Raw genomic sequence first — 16,453 nt, forward strand, 5'->3', positions numbered from 1 at the left:
ATCCTCCGAAAACTAAGAGAAAGAAGGTTTCTGAGAAACTTCTTTGTGTTCTGTCAAATCAGCTCACAGAGTTACAGCTTTCCTCTCAAGAAGCCTTTCGCTTAGACAGTTCTTGTGGAATTGGCAAAGTGATATTTGGAAGCCCATAGAGGGCTATGGTGAAAAAGGAAATATCCTGAGATGAAATCTGGAAAGAAGCTTTCTGAGAAACTGCTTAGAGTTCTGTTAATTCATCTCACAGAGTTACATCTATATTTCGTGGATCTCTTTGCTAGCCTTATTTCTGTGGAATCTGAGAACAGATATTTCGGATCCGTTTGAAGACTATAGGGCCAAAGGAAATATCCTAAGAAAACTAAGAGAAAGAAGCTTTCTGAGAAACTTCTTTGTGTTCTGTGAAATGAGCTCACAGAGTTACAGCTTTCCACTCAAGAAGCCTTTCGCTAAGACAGTTCTTGTGGAATTGGCAAAGTGATATTTGGAAGCCCATAGAGGGCTATGGTGAAAAAGGAAATATCCTCAGATGAAATCTGGAAAAAAGCTTTCTGAGAAACTGCTTAGTGTTCTGTTAATTCATCTCACAGAGTTACATCTGTATTTCGTGGATCTCTTTGCTAGCCTTATTTCTGTGGAATCTGACAACAGATATTTCGGATCCCTTTGAAGACTATAGGGCCAAAGGAAATATCCTCCGATAACAAAGAGAAAGAAGCTTTGTGAGAAATTTCTTTGTGTTCTATGTAATCATCTCACAGAGTTACAGCTTTCCCCTCAAGAAGCCTTTCGCTAAGACAGTTCTTGTGGAATTGGCAAAGTGATATTTGGAAGCCCATTGAGGGCTATGGTGAAAAAGGAAATATCCTCCGATGAAATATGGAAAGAAGCTTTCTGAGAAACTGCTTAGTGTTCTGTTAATTCATCTCACAGAGTTACATCTGTATTTCGTGGAACTCTTTGCTAGGCTTGTTTCTGTGGAATCTGAGAACAGATATTTCGGATCCCTTTGAAGACTATAGGGCCAAAGGAAATATCCTCGGATAACAAAGAAAAAGAAGCTTTCTGAGAAACTTTTTTGTGTTCTTTGAAATCATCTCACAGAGTTACAGCTTTCCCCTCAAGAAGCCTTTTGCTAAGACAGTTCTTGTGGAATTGGCAAAGTGATATTTGGAAGCCCATAGAGGGCTATGGTGAAAAAGGAAATATCCTCCGATGAAATCTGGAAAGAAGCTTTCTGAGAAACTGCTTAGTGTTCCGTTAATTCATCTCACAGAGTTACATCTGTATTTCGTGGATCTCTTTGCTAGCCTTATTTCTGTGGAATTTGAGAACAGATATTTCGGATCCCTTTGAAGACTATAGGGCCAAAGGAAATATCCTCCGATAACTAAGAGAAAGAAGCTTTCTCAGAAACTTCTTTGTGTTCTGTGAAATCATCTCACAGAGTTACAGCTTTCCCCTCAAGAAGCCTTTCGCTAAGACATTTCTTGTGGAATTGGCAAAGTGATATTTGGAAGCCCATAGAGGGCTATGGTGAAAAAGGAAATATCCTCAGATGAAATCTGGAAAGAAGTTTTCTGAGAAACTGCTTAGTGTTCTGTTAATTCATCTCACAGAGTTACATCTGTATTTCGTGGATCTCTTTGCTAGCCTTATTTCTGTGGAATCTGAGAACAGATAATTCGGATCCCTTTGAAGACTATAGGGCCAAAGGAAATATCCTCCGATAACTAAGAGAAAGAAGCTTTCTCAGAAACTTCTTTGTGTTCTGTGAAATCATCTCACAGAGTTACAGCTTTCCCCTCAAGAAGCCTTTCGCTAAGACAGTTCTTGTGGAATTGGCAAAGTGATATTTGGAAGCCCATAGAGGGCTATGGTGAAAAAGGAAATATCCTCAGATGAAATCTGGAAAGAAGCTTTCTGAGAAACTGCTTAGTGTTCTGTTAATTCATCTCACAGAGTTACATCTGTATTTCGTGGGTCTCTTTGGTAGCCTTTTTTCTGTGGAATCTGAGAACAGATATTTCGGATCCCTTTGAAGACTATAGGGCCAAAGGAAATCTCCTCGGATAACAAAGAAAAAGAAGCTTTCTGAGAAACTTTTTTGTGTTCTGTGAAATCATCTCACAGAGTTACAGCTTTCCCCTCAAGAAGCCTTTCGCTAAGACAGTTCTTGTGGAATTGGCAAAGTGATATTTGGAAGCCCATAGAGGGCTATGGTGAAAAAGGAAATATCCTCCGATGAAATCTGGAAAGAAGCTTTCTGAGAAACTGCTTAGTGTTCTGTTAATTCATCTCACAGAGTTACATCTGTATTTCGTGGATCTCTTTGCTAGCCTTATTTCTGTGGAATCTGACAACAGATATTTCGGATCCCTTTGAAGACTATAGGGCCAAAGGAAATATCCTCCGATAACTAAGAGAAAGAAGCTTTCTGAGAAACTTCTTTGTGTTCTGTGAAATCATCTCACAGAGTTACAGCTTTCCCCTCAAGAAGCCTTTCGCTAAGACAGTTCTTGTGGAATTGGCAAAGTGATATTTGGAAGCCCATAGAGGGCTATGGTGAAAAAGGAAATATCCTCAGAAGAAATCTGGAAAGAAGCTTTCTGAGAAACTGCTTAGTGTTCTGTTAATTCATCTCACAGAGTTACATCTGTATTTCGTGGATCTCTTTGCTAGCCTTATTTCTGTGGAATCTGACAACAGATATTTCGGATCCCTTTGAAGACTATAGGGCCAAAGGAAATATCCTCCGATAACTAAGAGAAAGAAGCTTTCTGAGAAACTTCTTTGTGTTCTGTGAAATCATCTCACAGAGTTACAGCTTTCCCCTCAAGAAGCCTTTCGCTAAGACAGTTCTTGTGGAATTGGCAAAGTGATATTTGGAAGCCCATAGAGGGCTATGGTGAAAAAGGAAATATCCTCAGATGAAATCTGGAAAGAAGCTTTCTGAGAAACTGCTTAGTGTTCTGTTAATTCATCTCACAGAGTTACATCTGTGTTTCGTGGATCACTTGGCTAGCCTTATTTCTGTGGAATATGAGAACAGATATTTCGGATCCCTTTGAAGACTATAGGGCCAAAGGAAATATCCTCCGATAACTAAGAGAAAGAAGCTTTCTGAGAAACTTCTTTGTGTTCTGTGAAATCATCTCACAGAGTTACAGCTTTCCCCTCAAGAAGCCTTTCGCTAAGACAGTTCTTGTGGAATTGGCAAAGTGATATTTGGAAGCCCATAGAGGCCTATGGTGAAAAAGGAAATATCCTCCGATGAAATCTGGAAGGAAGCTTTCTGAGAAACTGCTTAGTGTTCTGTTACTTCATCTCACAGAGTTACATCTATATTTCGTGGATCTCTTTGCTAGCCTTATTTCTGTGGAATCTGAGAACAGATATTTCGGATCCCTTTGAAGACTATAGGGCCAAAGGAAATATCCTCCGATAACAAAGAGAAAGAAGCTTTCTGAGAAACTTCTTTGTGTTCTGTGAAATCATCTCACAGAGTTACAGCTTTCCCCTCAAGAAGCCTTTCGCTAAGACAGTTCTTGTGGAATTGGCAAAGTGATATTTGGAAGCCCATAGAGGGCTATGGTGAAAAAGGAAATATCCTCAGATGAAATCTGGAAAGAAGCTTTCTGAGAAACTGCTTAGTGTTCTGTTAATTCATCTCACCGAGTTACATCTATATTTCGTGGATCTCTTTGCTAGCCTTATTTTTGTGGAATCTGAGAACAGATATTTCGGATCCCTTTGAAGACTATAGGGCCAAAGGAAATATCCTCCGATAACTAAGAGAAAGAAGCTTTCTGAGAAACTTCTTTGTGTTCTGTGAAATCATCTCACAGAGTTACAGCTTTCCCCTCAAGAAGCCCTTCGCTAAGACAGTTCTTGTGGAATTGGCAAAGTGATATTTGGAAGCCCATAGAGGGCTATGGTGAAAAAGGAAATATCCTCCGATGAAATCTGGAAAGAAGCTTTCTGAGAAACTGCTTAGTGTTCTGTTAGTTCATCTCACAGAGTTACATCTATATTTCGTGGATCTCTTTGCTAGCCTTATTTCTGTGGAATCTGAGAACAGATATTTCGGATCCCTTTGAAGACTATAGGGCCAAAGGAAATATCCTCCGATAACAAAGAGAAAGAAGCTTTCTGAGAAACTTCTTTGTGTTCTGTGAAATCATCTCACAGAGTTACAGCCTTCCCCTCAAGAAGCCTTTCGCTAAGACAGTTCTTGTGGAATTGGCCAAGTGATATTTGTAAGCCCATAGAGGGCTATGGTGAAAAAGGAAATATCCTCAGATGAAATCTGGAAAGAAGCTTTCTGAGAAACTGCTTAGTGTTCTGTTAATTCATCTCACAGAGTTACATCTGTATTTCGTGGATCTCTTTGCTAGCCTTATTTCTGTGGAATCTGAGAACAGATATTTCGGATCCCTTTGAAGACTATAGGGCCAAAGGAAATATCCTCCGATAACAAAGAGAAAGAAGCTTTCTGAGAAACTTCTTTGTGTTCTGTGAAATCATCTAACAGAGTTACAGCTTTCCCCTCAAGAAGCCTTTCGCTAAGATAGTTCTTGTGGAATTGGCAAAGTGATATTTGGAAGCCCATAGAGGGCTATGGTGAAAAAGGAAATATCCTCAGATGAAATCTGCAAAGAAGCTTTCTGAGAAACTGCTTAGTGTTCTGTTAATTCATCTCACAGAGTTACATCTGTATTTCGTGGATCTTTTTGTTAGCCTTATTTCTGTGGAATCTGAGAACAGATATTTCGGATCCCTTTGAAGACTATAGGGCCAAAGGAAATATCCTCGGATAACAAAGAAAAAGAAGCTTTCTGAGAAACTTTTTTGTGTTCTGTGAAATCATCTCACAGAGTTACAGCTTTCCCCTCAAGAAGCCTTTCGCTAAGACAGTTCTTGTGGAATTGGCAAAGTGATATTTGGAAGCCCATAGAGGGCTATGGTGAAAAAGGAAATATCCTCCGATGAAATCTGGAAAGAAGCTTTCTGAGAAACTGCTTAGTGTTCTGTTAATTCATCTCACAGAGTTACATCTGTATTTCGTGGATCTCTTTGCTAGCCTTATTTCTGTGGAATCTGACAACAGATATTTCGGATCCCTTTGAAGACTATAGGGCCAAAGGAAATATCCTCCGATAACTAAGAGAAAGAAGCTTTCTGAGAAACTTCTTTGTGTTCTGTGAAATCATCTCACAGAGTTACAGCTTTCCCCTCAAGAAGCCTTTCGCTAAGACAGTTCTTGTGGAATTGGCAAAGTGATATTTGGAAGCCCATAGAGGGCTATGGTGAAAAAGGAAATATCCTCAGATGAAATCTGGAAAGAAGCTTTCTGAGAAACTGCTTAGTGTTCTGTTAATTCATCTCACAGAGTTACATCTGTATTTCGTGGATCTCTTTGCTAGCCTTATTTCTGTGGAATCTGACAACAGATATTTCGGATCCCTTTGAAGACTATAGGGCCAAAGGAAATATCCTCCGATAACTAAGAGAAAGAAGCTTTCTGAGAAACTTCTTTGTGTTCTGTGAAATCATCTCACAGAGTTACAGCTTTCCCCTCAAGAAGCCTTTCGCTAAGACATTTCTTGTGGAATTGGCAAAGTGATATTTGGAAGCCCATAGAGGGCTACGGTGAAAAAGGAAATATCCTCAGATGAAATCTGGAAAGAAGCTTTCTGAGAAACTGCTTAGTGTTCTGTTAATTCATCTCACAGAGTTACATCTGTATTTCGTGGATCACTTGGCTAGCCTTATTTCTGTGGAATATGAGAACAGATATTTCGGATCCCTTTGAAGACTATAGGGCCAAAGGAAATATCCTCCGATAACTAAGAGAAAGAAGCTTTCTCAGAAACTTCTTTGTGTTCTGTGAAATCATCTCACAGAGTTACAGCTTTCCCCTCAAGAAGCCTTTCGCTAAGACAGTTCTTGTGGAATTGGCAAAGTGATATTTGGAAGCCCATAGAGGGCTATGGTGAAAAAGGAAATATCCTCCGATGAAATCTGGAAAGAAGCTTTCTGAGAAACTGCTTAGTGTTCTGTTAGTTCATCTCACAGAGTTACATCTATATTTCGTGGATCTCTTTGCTAGCCTTATTTCTGTGGAATCTGAGAACAGATATTTCGGATCCCTTTGAAGACTATAGGGCCAAAGGAAATATCCTCCGATAACAAAGAGAAAGAAGCTTTCTGAGAAACTTCTTTGTGTTCTGTGAAATCATCTCACAGAGTTACAGCTTTCCCCTCAAGAAGCCTTTCGCTAAGACAGTTCTTGTGGAATTGGCCAAGTGATATTTGGAAGCCCATAGAGGGCTATGGTGAAAAAGGAAATATCCTCAGATGAAATCTGGAAAGAAGCTTTCTGAGAAACTGCTTAGTGTTCTGTTAATTCATCTCACCGAGTTACATCTATATTTCGTGGATCTCTTTGCTAGCCTTATTTTTGTGGAATCTGAGAACAGATATTTCGAATCCCTTTGAAGACTATAGGGCCAAAGGAAATATCCTCCGATAACTAAGAGAAAGAAGCTTTCTGAGAAACTTCTTTGTGTTCTGTGAAATCATCTCACAGAGTTACAGCTTTCCCCTCAAGAAGCCCTTCGCTAAGACAGTTCTTGTGGAATTGGCAAAGTGATATTTGGAAGCCCATAGAGGGCTATGGTGAAAAAGGAAATATCCTCCGATGAAATCTGGAAAGAAGCTTTCTGAGAAACTGCTTAGTGTTCTGTTAGTTCATCTCACAGAGTTACATCTATATTTCGTGGATCTCTTTGCTAGCCTTATTTCTGTGGAATCTGAGAACAGATATTTCGGATCCCTTTGAAGACTATAGGGCCAAAGGAAATATCCTCCGATAACAAAGAGAAAGAAGCTTTCTGAGAAACTTCTTTGTGTTCTGTGAAATCATCTCACAGAGTTACAGCCTTCCCCTCAAGAAGCCTTTCGCTAAGACAGTTCTTGTGGAATTGGCCAAGTGATATTTGGAAGCCCATAGAGGGCTATGGTGAAAAAGGAAATATCCTCAGATGAAATCTGGAAAGAAGCTTTCTGAGAAACTGCTTAGTGTTCTGTTAATTCATCTCACAGAGTTACATCTGTATTTCGTGGATCTCTTTGCTAGCCTTATTTCTGTGGAATCTGACAACAGATATTTCGGATCCCTTTGAAGACTATAGGGCCAAAGGAAATATCCTCCGATAACTAAGAGAAAGAAGCTTTCTGAGAAACTTCTTTGTGTTCTGTGAAATCATCTCACAGAGTTACAGCTTTCCCCTCAAGAAGCCTTTCGCTAAGACAGTTCTTGTGGAATTGGCAAAGTGATATTTGGAAGCCCATAGAGGGCTATGGTGAAAAAGGAAATATCCTCAGATGAAATCTGGAAAGAAGCTTTCTGAGAAACTGCTTAGTGTTCTGTTAATTCATCTCACAGAGTTACATCTGTATTTCGTGGATCTCTTTGGTAGCCTTATTTCTGTGGAATCTGAGAACAGATATTTCGGATCCCTTTGAAGACTATAGGGCCAAAGGAAATATCCTCCGATAACAAAGAAAAAGAAGCTTTCTGAGAAACTTTTTTGTGTTCTGTGAAATCATCTCACAGAGTTACAGCTTTCCCCTCAAGAAGCCTTTCGCTAAGACAGTTCTTGTGGAATTGGCAAAGTGATATTTGGAAGCCCATAGAGGGCTATGGTGAAAAAGGAAATATCCTCCGATGAAATCTGGAAAGAAGCTTTCTGAGAAACTGCTTAGTGTTCTGTTAATTCATCTCACAGAGTTACATCTGTATTTCGTGGATCTCTTTGCTAGCCTTATTTCTGTGGAATCTGACAACAGATATTTCGGATCCCTTTGAAGACTATAGGGCCAAAGGAAATATCCTCCGATAACTAAGAGAAAGAAGCTTTCTGAAAAACTTCTTTGTGTTCTGTGAAATCATCTCACAGAGTTACAGCTTTCCCCTCAAGAAGCCTTTCGCTAAGACAGTTCTTGTGGAATTGGCAAACTGATATTTGGAAGCCCATAGAGGGCTATGGTGAAAAAGGAAATATCCTCAGATGAAATCTGGAAAGAAGCTTTCTGAGAAACTGCTTAGTGTTCTGTTAATTCATCTCACAGAGTTACATCTGTATTTCGTGGAACACTTGGCTAGCCTTATTTCTGTGGAATCTGAGAACAGATATTTCGGATCCGTTTGAAGACTATAGGGCCAAGGGAAATATCCTCCGATAACAAAGAGAAAGAGGCTTTCTCAGAAACTTCTTTGTGTTCTGTGAAATCATCTCACAGAGTTACAGCTTTCCCCTCAAGAAGCCTTTCGCTAAGACAGTTCTTGTGGAATTGGCAAAGTGATATTTGGAAGCCCATAGAGGGCTACGGTGAAAAAGGAAATATCCTCAGATGAAATCTGGAAAGAAGCTTTCTGAGAAACTGCTCAGTGTTCTTTGAATTCATCTCACAGAGTTACATCTGTATTTCGTGGATCTCTTTGCTAGGCTTATTTCTGTGGAATCTGAGAACAGATATTTCGGATCCCTTTGAAGACTATAGGGCCAAAGGAAATATCCTCCGATAACTAAGAGAAAGAAGCTTTCTGAGAAACTTCTTTGTGTTCTGTGAAATCACCTCACAGAGTTACAGCTTTCCCCTCAAGAAGCCTTTCGCTAAGACAGTTCTTGTGGAATTGGCAAAGTGATATTTGGAAGCCCTTAGAGGGCTATGGTGAAAAAGGAAATATCCTCCGATGAAATCTGGAAAGAAGCTTTCTGAGAAACTGCTTAGTGTTCTGTTAATTCATCTCACAGAGTTACATCTATATTTCGTGGATCTCTTTGCTAGCCTTATTTCTGTGGAATCTGAGAACAGATATTTCGGATCCATTTGAAGACTATAGGGCCAAAGGAAATATCCTCCGAAAACTAAGAGAAAGAAGGTTTCTGAGAAACTTCTTTGTGTTCTGTCAAATCAGCTCACAGAGTTACAGCTTTCCTCTCAAGAAGCCTTTCGCTAAGACAGTTCTTGTGGAATTGGCAAAGTGATATTTGGAAGCCCATAGAGGGCTATGGTGAAAAAGGAAATATCCTCCGATGAAATATGGAAAGAAGCTTTCTGAGAAACTGCTTAGTGTTCTGTTAATTCATCTCACAGAGTTACATCTGTATTTCGTGGATCTCTTTGCTAGGCTTATTTCTGTGGAATCTGAGAACAGATATTTCGGATCCCTTTGAAGACTATAGGGCCAAAGGAAATATCCTCGGATAACAAAGAAAAAGAAGCTTTCTGAGAAACTTTTTTGTGTTCTGTGAAATCATCTCACAGAGTTACAGCTTTCCCCTCAAGAAGCCTTTCGCTAAGACAGTTCTTGTGGAATTGGCAAAGTGATATTTGGCAGCCCATAGAGGGCTATGGTGAAAAAGGAAATATCCTCCGATGAAATCTGGAAAGAAGCTTTCTGAGAAACTGCTTAGTGTTCTGTTAATTCATCTCACAGAGTTACATCTGTATTTCGTGGATCTCTTTGCTAGCCTTATTTCTGTGGAATTTGAGAACAGATATTTCGGATCCCTTTGAAGACTATAGGGCCAAAGGAAATATCCTCCGATAACTAAGAGAAAGAAGCTTTCTGAGAAACTTCTTTGTGTTCTGTGAAATCATCTCACAGAGTTACAGCTTTCCCCTCAAGAACCTTTCGCTAAGACAGTTCTTGTGGAATTGGAAAAGTGATATTTGGAAGCCCATAGACGGCTATGGTCAAAAAGGAAATATCCTCAGATGAAATCTGGAAAGAAGCTTTCTGAGAAACTGCTTAGTGTTCTGTTAATTCATCTCACCGAGTTACATCTATATTTCGTGGATCTCTTTGCTAGCCTTATTTCTGTGGAATCTGAGAACAGATATTTCGGATCCCTTTGAAGACTATAGGGCCAAAGGAAATATCCTCCGATAACAAAGAGAAAGAAGCTTTCTGAGAAACTTCTTTGTGTTCTGTGAAATCATCTCACAGAGTTACAGCTTTCCCCTCAAGAAGCCTTTCGCTAAGACAGTTCTTGTGGAATTGGCAAAGTGATATTTGGAAGCCCATTGAGGGCTATGGTGAAAAAGGAAATATCCTCAGATGAAATCTGGAAAGAAGCTTTCTGAGAAACTGCTTAGTGTTCTGTTAATTCATCTCACAGAGTTACATCTGTATTTCGTGGATCTCTTTGCTAGCCTTATTTCTGTGGAATCTGACAACAGATATTTCGAATCCCTTTGAAGACTATAGGGCCAAAGGAAATATCCTCCGATAACTAAGAGAAAGAAGCTTTCTGAGAAACTTCTTTGTGTTCTGTGAAATCATCTCACAGAGTTACAGCTTTCCCCTCAAGAAGCCTTTCGCTAAGACAGTTCTTGTGGAATTGGCAAAGTGATATTTGGAAGCCCATAGAGGGCTATGGTGAAAAAGGAAATATCCTCCGATGAAATCTGGAAAGAAGCTTTCTGAGAAACGGCTTAGTGTTCTGTTAATTCATCTCACAGAGTTACATCAATATTTCGTGGATCTCTTTGCTAGCCTTATTTCTGTGGAATCTGAGAACAGATATTTCGGATCCCTTTGAAGACTATAGGGCCAAAGGAAATATCCTCCGAAAACTAAGAGAAAGAAGGTTTCTGAGAAACTTCTTTGTGTTCTGTCAAATCAGCTCACAGAGTTACAGCTTTCCTCTCAAGAAGCCTTTCGCTAAGACAGTTCTTGTGGAATTGGCAAAGTGATATTTGGAAACCCTTAGTGGGCTATCGTGAAAAAGAAAATATCCTCCGATGAAATCTGGAAAGAAGCTTTCTGAGAAACTGCTTAGTGTTCTGTTAATTCATGTCACAGAGTTACATCTGTACTTCAGGGATCTCTTTGCTAGGCTTATTTCTGTGGAATCTGAGAACAGATATTTCGGATACCTTTGAAGACTATAGGGCCAAAGGAAATATCCTCGGATAACAAAGAAAAAGAAGCTTTCTGAGAAACTTTTTTGTGTTCTGTGAAATCATCTCACAGAGTTACAGCTTTCCCCTCAAGAAGCCTTTCGCTAAGACAGTTCTTGTGGAATTGGCCAAGTGATATTTGGAAGCCCATAGAGGGCTATGGTGAAAAAGGAAATATCCTCAGATGAAATCTGGAAAGAAGCTTTCTGAGAAACTGCTTAGTGTTCTGTTAATTCATCTCACACAGTTACATCTGTATTTCGTGGATCTCTTTGCTAGCCTTATTTCTGTGGAATCTGAGAACAGATATTTCGGATCCCTTTGAAGACTATAGGGCCAAAGGAAATATGCTCCGAAAACTAAGAGAAAGAAGCTTTCTGAGAAACTTCTTTGTGTTCTGTGAAATGAGCTCACACAGTTACAGCTTTCCCCTCAAGAAGCCTTTCGCTAAGACAGTTCTTGTGGAATTGGCAAAGTGATATTTGGAAGCCCATAGAGGGCTATGGTGAAAAAGGAAATATCCTCAGATGAAATCTGGAAAGAAGCTTTCTGAGAAACTGCTTAGTGTTCTGTTAATTCATCTCACAGAGTTACATCTGTATTTCGTGGATCTCTTTGCTAGCCTTATTTCTGTGGAATCTGAGAACAGATATTTCGGATCCGTTGGAGGACTATAGGGCCAAAGGAAATATCCTCCGAAAACTAAGAGAAAGAAGCTTTCTGAGAAACTTCTTTGTGTTCTGTGAAATGAGCTCACAGAGTTACAGCTTTCCACTCAAGAAGCCTTTCGCTAAGACAGTTCTTGTGGAATTGGCAAAGTGATATTTGGAAGCCCATAGAGGGCTATGGTGAAAAAGGAAATATCCTCAGATGAAATCTGGAGAAAAGCTTTCTGAGAAACTGCTTAGTGTTCTGTTAATTCATCTCACAGAGTTACATCTGTATTTCGTGGATCTCTTTGCTAGCCTTATTTCTGTGGAATCTGACAACAGATATTTCCGATCCCTTTGAAGACTATAGGGCCAAAGGAAATATCCTCCGATAACAAAGAGAAAGAAGCTTTGTGAGAAATTTCTTTGTGTTCTATGTAATCATCTCACAGAGTTACAGCTTTCCCCTCAAGAAGCCTTTCGCTAAGACAGTTCTTGTGGAATTGGCAAAGTGATATTTGGAAGCCCATTGAGGGCTATGGTGAAAAAGGAAATATCCTCCGATGAAATATGGAAAGAAGCTTTCTGAGAAACTGCTTAGTGTTCTGTTAATTCATCTCACAGAGTTACATCTGTATTTCGTGGAACTCTTTGCTAGGCTTATTTCTGTGGAATCTGAGAACAGATATTTCGGATCCCTTTGAAGACTATAGGGCCAAAGGAAATATCCTCGGATAACAAAGAAAAAGAAGCTTTCTGAGAAACTTTTTTGTGTTCTGTGAAATCATCTCACAGAGTTACAGCTTTCCCCTCAAGAAGCCTTTCGCTAAGACAGTTCTTGTGGAATTGGCAAAGTGATGTTTGGAAGCCCATAGAGGGCTATGGTGAAAAAGGAAATATCCTCCGATGAAATCTGGAAAGAAGCTTTCTGAGAAACTGCTTAGTGTTCTGTTAATTCATCTCACAGAGTTACATCTGTATTTCGTGGATCTCTTTGCTAGCCTTATTTCTGTGGAATTTGAGAACAGATATTTCGGATCCCTTTGAAGACTATAGGGCCAAAGGAAATATCCTCCGATAACTAAGAGAAAGAAGCTTTCTCAGAAACTTCTTTGTGTTCTGTGAAATCATCTCACAGAGTTACAGCTTTCCCCTCAAGAAGCCTTTCGCTAAGACATTTCTTGTGGAATTGGCAAAGTGATATTTGGAAGCCCATAGAGGGCTATGGTGAAAAAGGAAATATCCTCAGATGAAATCTGGAAAGAAGCTTTCTGAGAAACTGCTTAGTGTTCTGTTAATTCATCTCACAGAGTTACATCTGTATTTCGTGGATCTCTTTGCTAGCCTTATTTCTGTGGAATCTGAGAACAGATATTTCGGATCCCTTTGAAGACTATAGGGCCAAAGGAAATATCCTCCGATAACTAAGAGAAAGAAGCTTTCTCAGAGACTTCTTTGTGTTCTGTGAAATCATCTCACAGAGTTACAGCTTTCCCCTCATGAAGCCTTTCGCTAAGACTGTTCTTGTGGAATTGGCAAAGTGATATTTGGAAGCCCATAGAGGGCTATGGTGAAAAAGGAAATATCCTCAGATGAAATCTGGAAAGAAGCTTTCAGAGAAACTGCTTAGTGTTCTGTTAATTCATCTCACAGAGTTACATCTGTATTTCGTGGATCTCTTTGCTAGCCTTATTTCTGTGGAATCTGACAACAGATATTTCGAATCCCTTTGAAGACTATAGGGCCAAAGGAAATATCCTCCGATAACTAAGAGAAAGAAGCTTTCTGAGAAACTTCTTTGTGTTCTTTGAAATCATCTCACAGAGTTACAGCTTTCCCCTCAAGAAGCCTTTCGCTAAGACAGTTCTTGTGGAATTGGCAAAGTGATATTTGGAAGCCCATTGAGGGCTATGGTGAAAAAGGAAATATCCTCCGATGAAATCTGCAAAGAAGCTTTCTGAGAAACTGCTTAGTGTTCTGTTAATTCATCTCACAGAGTTACATCTATATTTCGTGGTTCTCTTTGCTAGCCTTATTTCTGTGGAATCTGAGAACAGATATTTCGGATCCCTTTGAAGACTATAGGGCCAAAGGAAATATCCTCCGAAAACTAAGAGAAAGAAGGTTTCTGAGAAACTTCTTTGTGTTCTGTCAAATCAGCTCACAGAGTTACAGCTTTCCTCTCAAGAAGCCTTTCGCTAAGACAGTTCTTGTGGAATTGGCAAAGTGATATTTGGAAGCCCATAGAGGGCTATGGTGAAAAAGGAAATATCCTGAGATGAAATCTGGAAAGAAGCTTTCTGAGAAACTGCTTAGAGTTCTGTTAATTCATCTCACAGAGTTACATCTATATTTCGTGGATCTCTTTGCTAGCCTTATTTCTGTGGAATCTGAGAACAGATATTTCGGATCCGTTTGAAGACTATAGGGCCAAAGGAAATATCCTCCGAAAACTAAGAGAAAGAAGCTTTCTGAGAAACTTCTTTGTGTTCTGTGAAATGAGCTCACAGAGTTACAGCTTTCCACTCAAGAAGCCTTTCGCTAAGACAGTTCTTGTGTAATTGGCAAAGTGATATTTGGAAGCGCATAGAGGGCTATGGTGAAAAAGGAAATATCCTCAGATGAAATCTGGAAAGAAGCTTTCTGAGAAACTGCTTAGTGTTCTGTTAATTCATCTCCAGAGTTACATCTGTATTTCGTGGATCTCTTTGCTAGCCTTATTTCTGTGGAATCTGAGAACAGATATTTCGGATCCCTTTTAAGACTATAGGGCCAAAGGAAATATCCTCGGATAACAAAGAGAAAGAAGCTTTGTGAGAAATTTCTTTGTGTTCTATGTAATCATCTCACAGAGTTACAGCTTTCCCCTCAAGAAGCCTTTCGCTAAGACAGTTCTTGTGGAATTGGCAAAGTTATATTTGGAAGCCCATAGAGGGCTATGGTGAAAAAGGAAATATCCTCAGATGAAATCTGGAAAGAAGCTTTCTGAGAAACTGCTTAGTGTTCTGTTAATTCATCTCACAGAGTTACATCTGTATTTCTTGGATCTCTTTGCTAGCCTTATTTCTGTGGAATCTGACAACAGATATTTTGAATCCCTTTGAAGACTATAGGACCAAAGGAAATATCCTCCGATAACTAAGAGAAAGAAGCTTTCTGAGAAACTTCTTTGTGTTCTTTGAAATCATCTCACAGAGTTACAGCTTTCCCCTCAAGAAGCCTTTCGCTAAGACAGTTCTTGTGGAATTGGCAAAGTGATATTTGGAAGCCCATTGAGGGCTATGGTGAAAAAGGAAATATCCTCCGATGAAATCTGGAAAGAAGCTTTCTGAGAAACTGCTTAGTGTTCTGTTAATTCATCTCACAGAGTTACATCTGTATTTCGTGGATCTCTTTGCTAGCCTTATTTCTGTGGAATCTGAGAACAGATATTTCGGATCCCTTTGAAGACTATAGGGCCAAAGGAAATATCCTCCGAAAACTAAGAGAAAGAAGCTTTCTGAGAAACTTCTTTGTGTTCTGTCAAATCAGCTCACAGAGTTACAGCTTTCCTCTCAAGAAGCCTTTCGCTAAGACAGTTCTTGTGGAATTGGCAAAGTGATATTTGGAAGCCCATAGAGGGCTATGGTGAAAAAGGAAATATCCTGAGATGAAATGTGGAAAGAAGCTTTCTGAGAAACTGCTTAGAGTTCTGTTAATTCATCTCACAGAGTTACATCTATATTTCGTGGATCTCTTTGCTAGCCTTATTTCTGTGGAATCTGAGAACAGATATTTCGGATCCCTTTGAAGACTATAGGGCCAAAGGAAATATCCTCCGAAAACTAAGAGAAAGAAGCTTTCTGAGAAACTTCTTTGTGTTCTGTGAAATGAGCTAACAGAGTTACAGCTTTCCACTCAAGAAGCCTTTCGCTAAGACAGTTCTTGTGGAATTGGCAAAGTGATATTTGGAAGCCCATAGAGGGCTATGGTGAAAAAGGAAATATCCTCAGATGAAATCTGGAAAGAAGCTTTCTGAGAAACTGCTTAGTGTTCTGTTAATTCATCTCACAGAGTTACATCTGTATTTCGTGGATCTCTTTGCTAGCCTTATTTCTGTGGAATCTGAGAACAGATATTTCGGATCCCTTTGAAGACTATAGGGCCAAAGGAAATATCCTCCGATAACAAAGAGAAAGAAGCTTTGTGAGAAATTTCTTTGTGTTCTATGTAATCATCTCACAGAGTTACAGCTTTCCCCTCAAGAAGCCTTTCGCTAAGACAGTTCTTGTGGAATTGGCAAAGTGATATTTGGAAGCCCATAGAGGGCTATGGTGAAAAAGGAAATATCCTCAGATGAAATCTGGAAAGAAGCTTTCTGAGAAACTGCTTAGTGTTCTGTTAATTCATCTCACAGAGTTACATCTGTATTTCGTGGATCTCTTTGCTAGGCTTATTTCTGTGGAATCTGAGAACAGATATTTCGGATCCCTTTGAAGACTATAGGGCCAAAGGAAATATCCTCGGATAACAAAGAAAAAGAAGCTTTCTGAGAAACTTTTTTGTGTTCTGTGAAATCATCTCACAGAGTTACAGCTTTCCCCTCAAGAAGCCTTTCGCTAAGACAGTTCTTGTGGAATTGGCAAAGTGATATTTGGAGGCCCATAGAGGGCTATGGTGAAAAAGGAAATATCCTCCGATGAAATCTGGAAAGAAGCTTTCTGAGAAACTGCTTAGTGTTCTGTTAATTCATCTCACAGAGTTACATCTGTATTTCGTGGATCTCTTTGCTAGCCTTATTTCTGTGGAATCTGAGAACAGATATTTCGGATCCCTTTGAAGACTATAGGGCC

The sequence above is a fragment of the Macaca mulatta genome, chromosome 6 (assembly GCF_049350105.2).
Source record: "Macaca mulatta isolate MMU2019108-1 chromosome 6, T2T-MMU8v2.0, whole genome shotgun sequence".
Lineage (NCBI taxonomy): Eukaryota > Metazoa > Chordata > Mammalia > Primates > Cercopithecidae > Macaca > Macaca mulatta.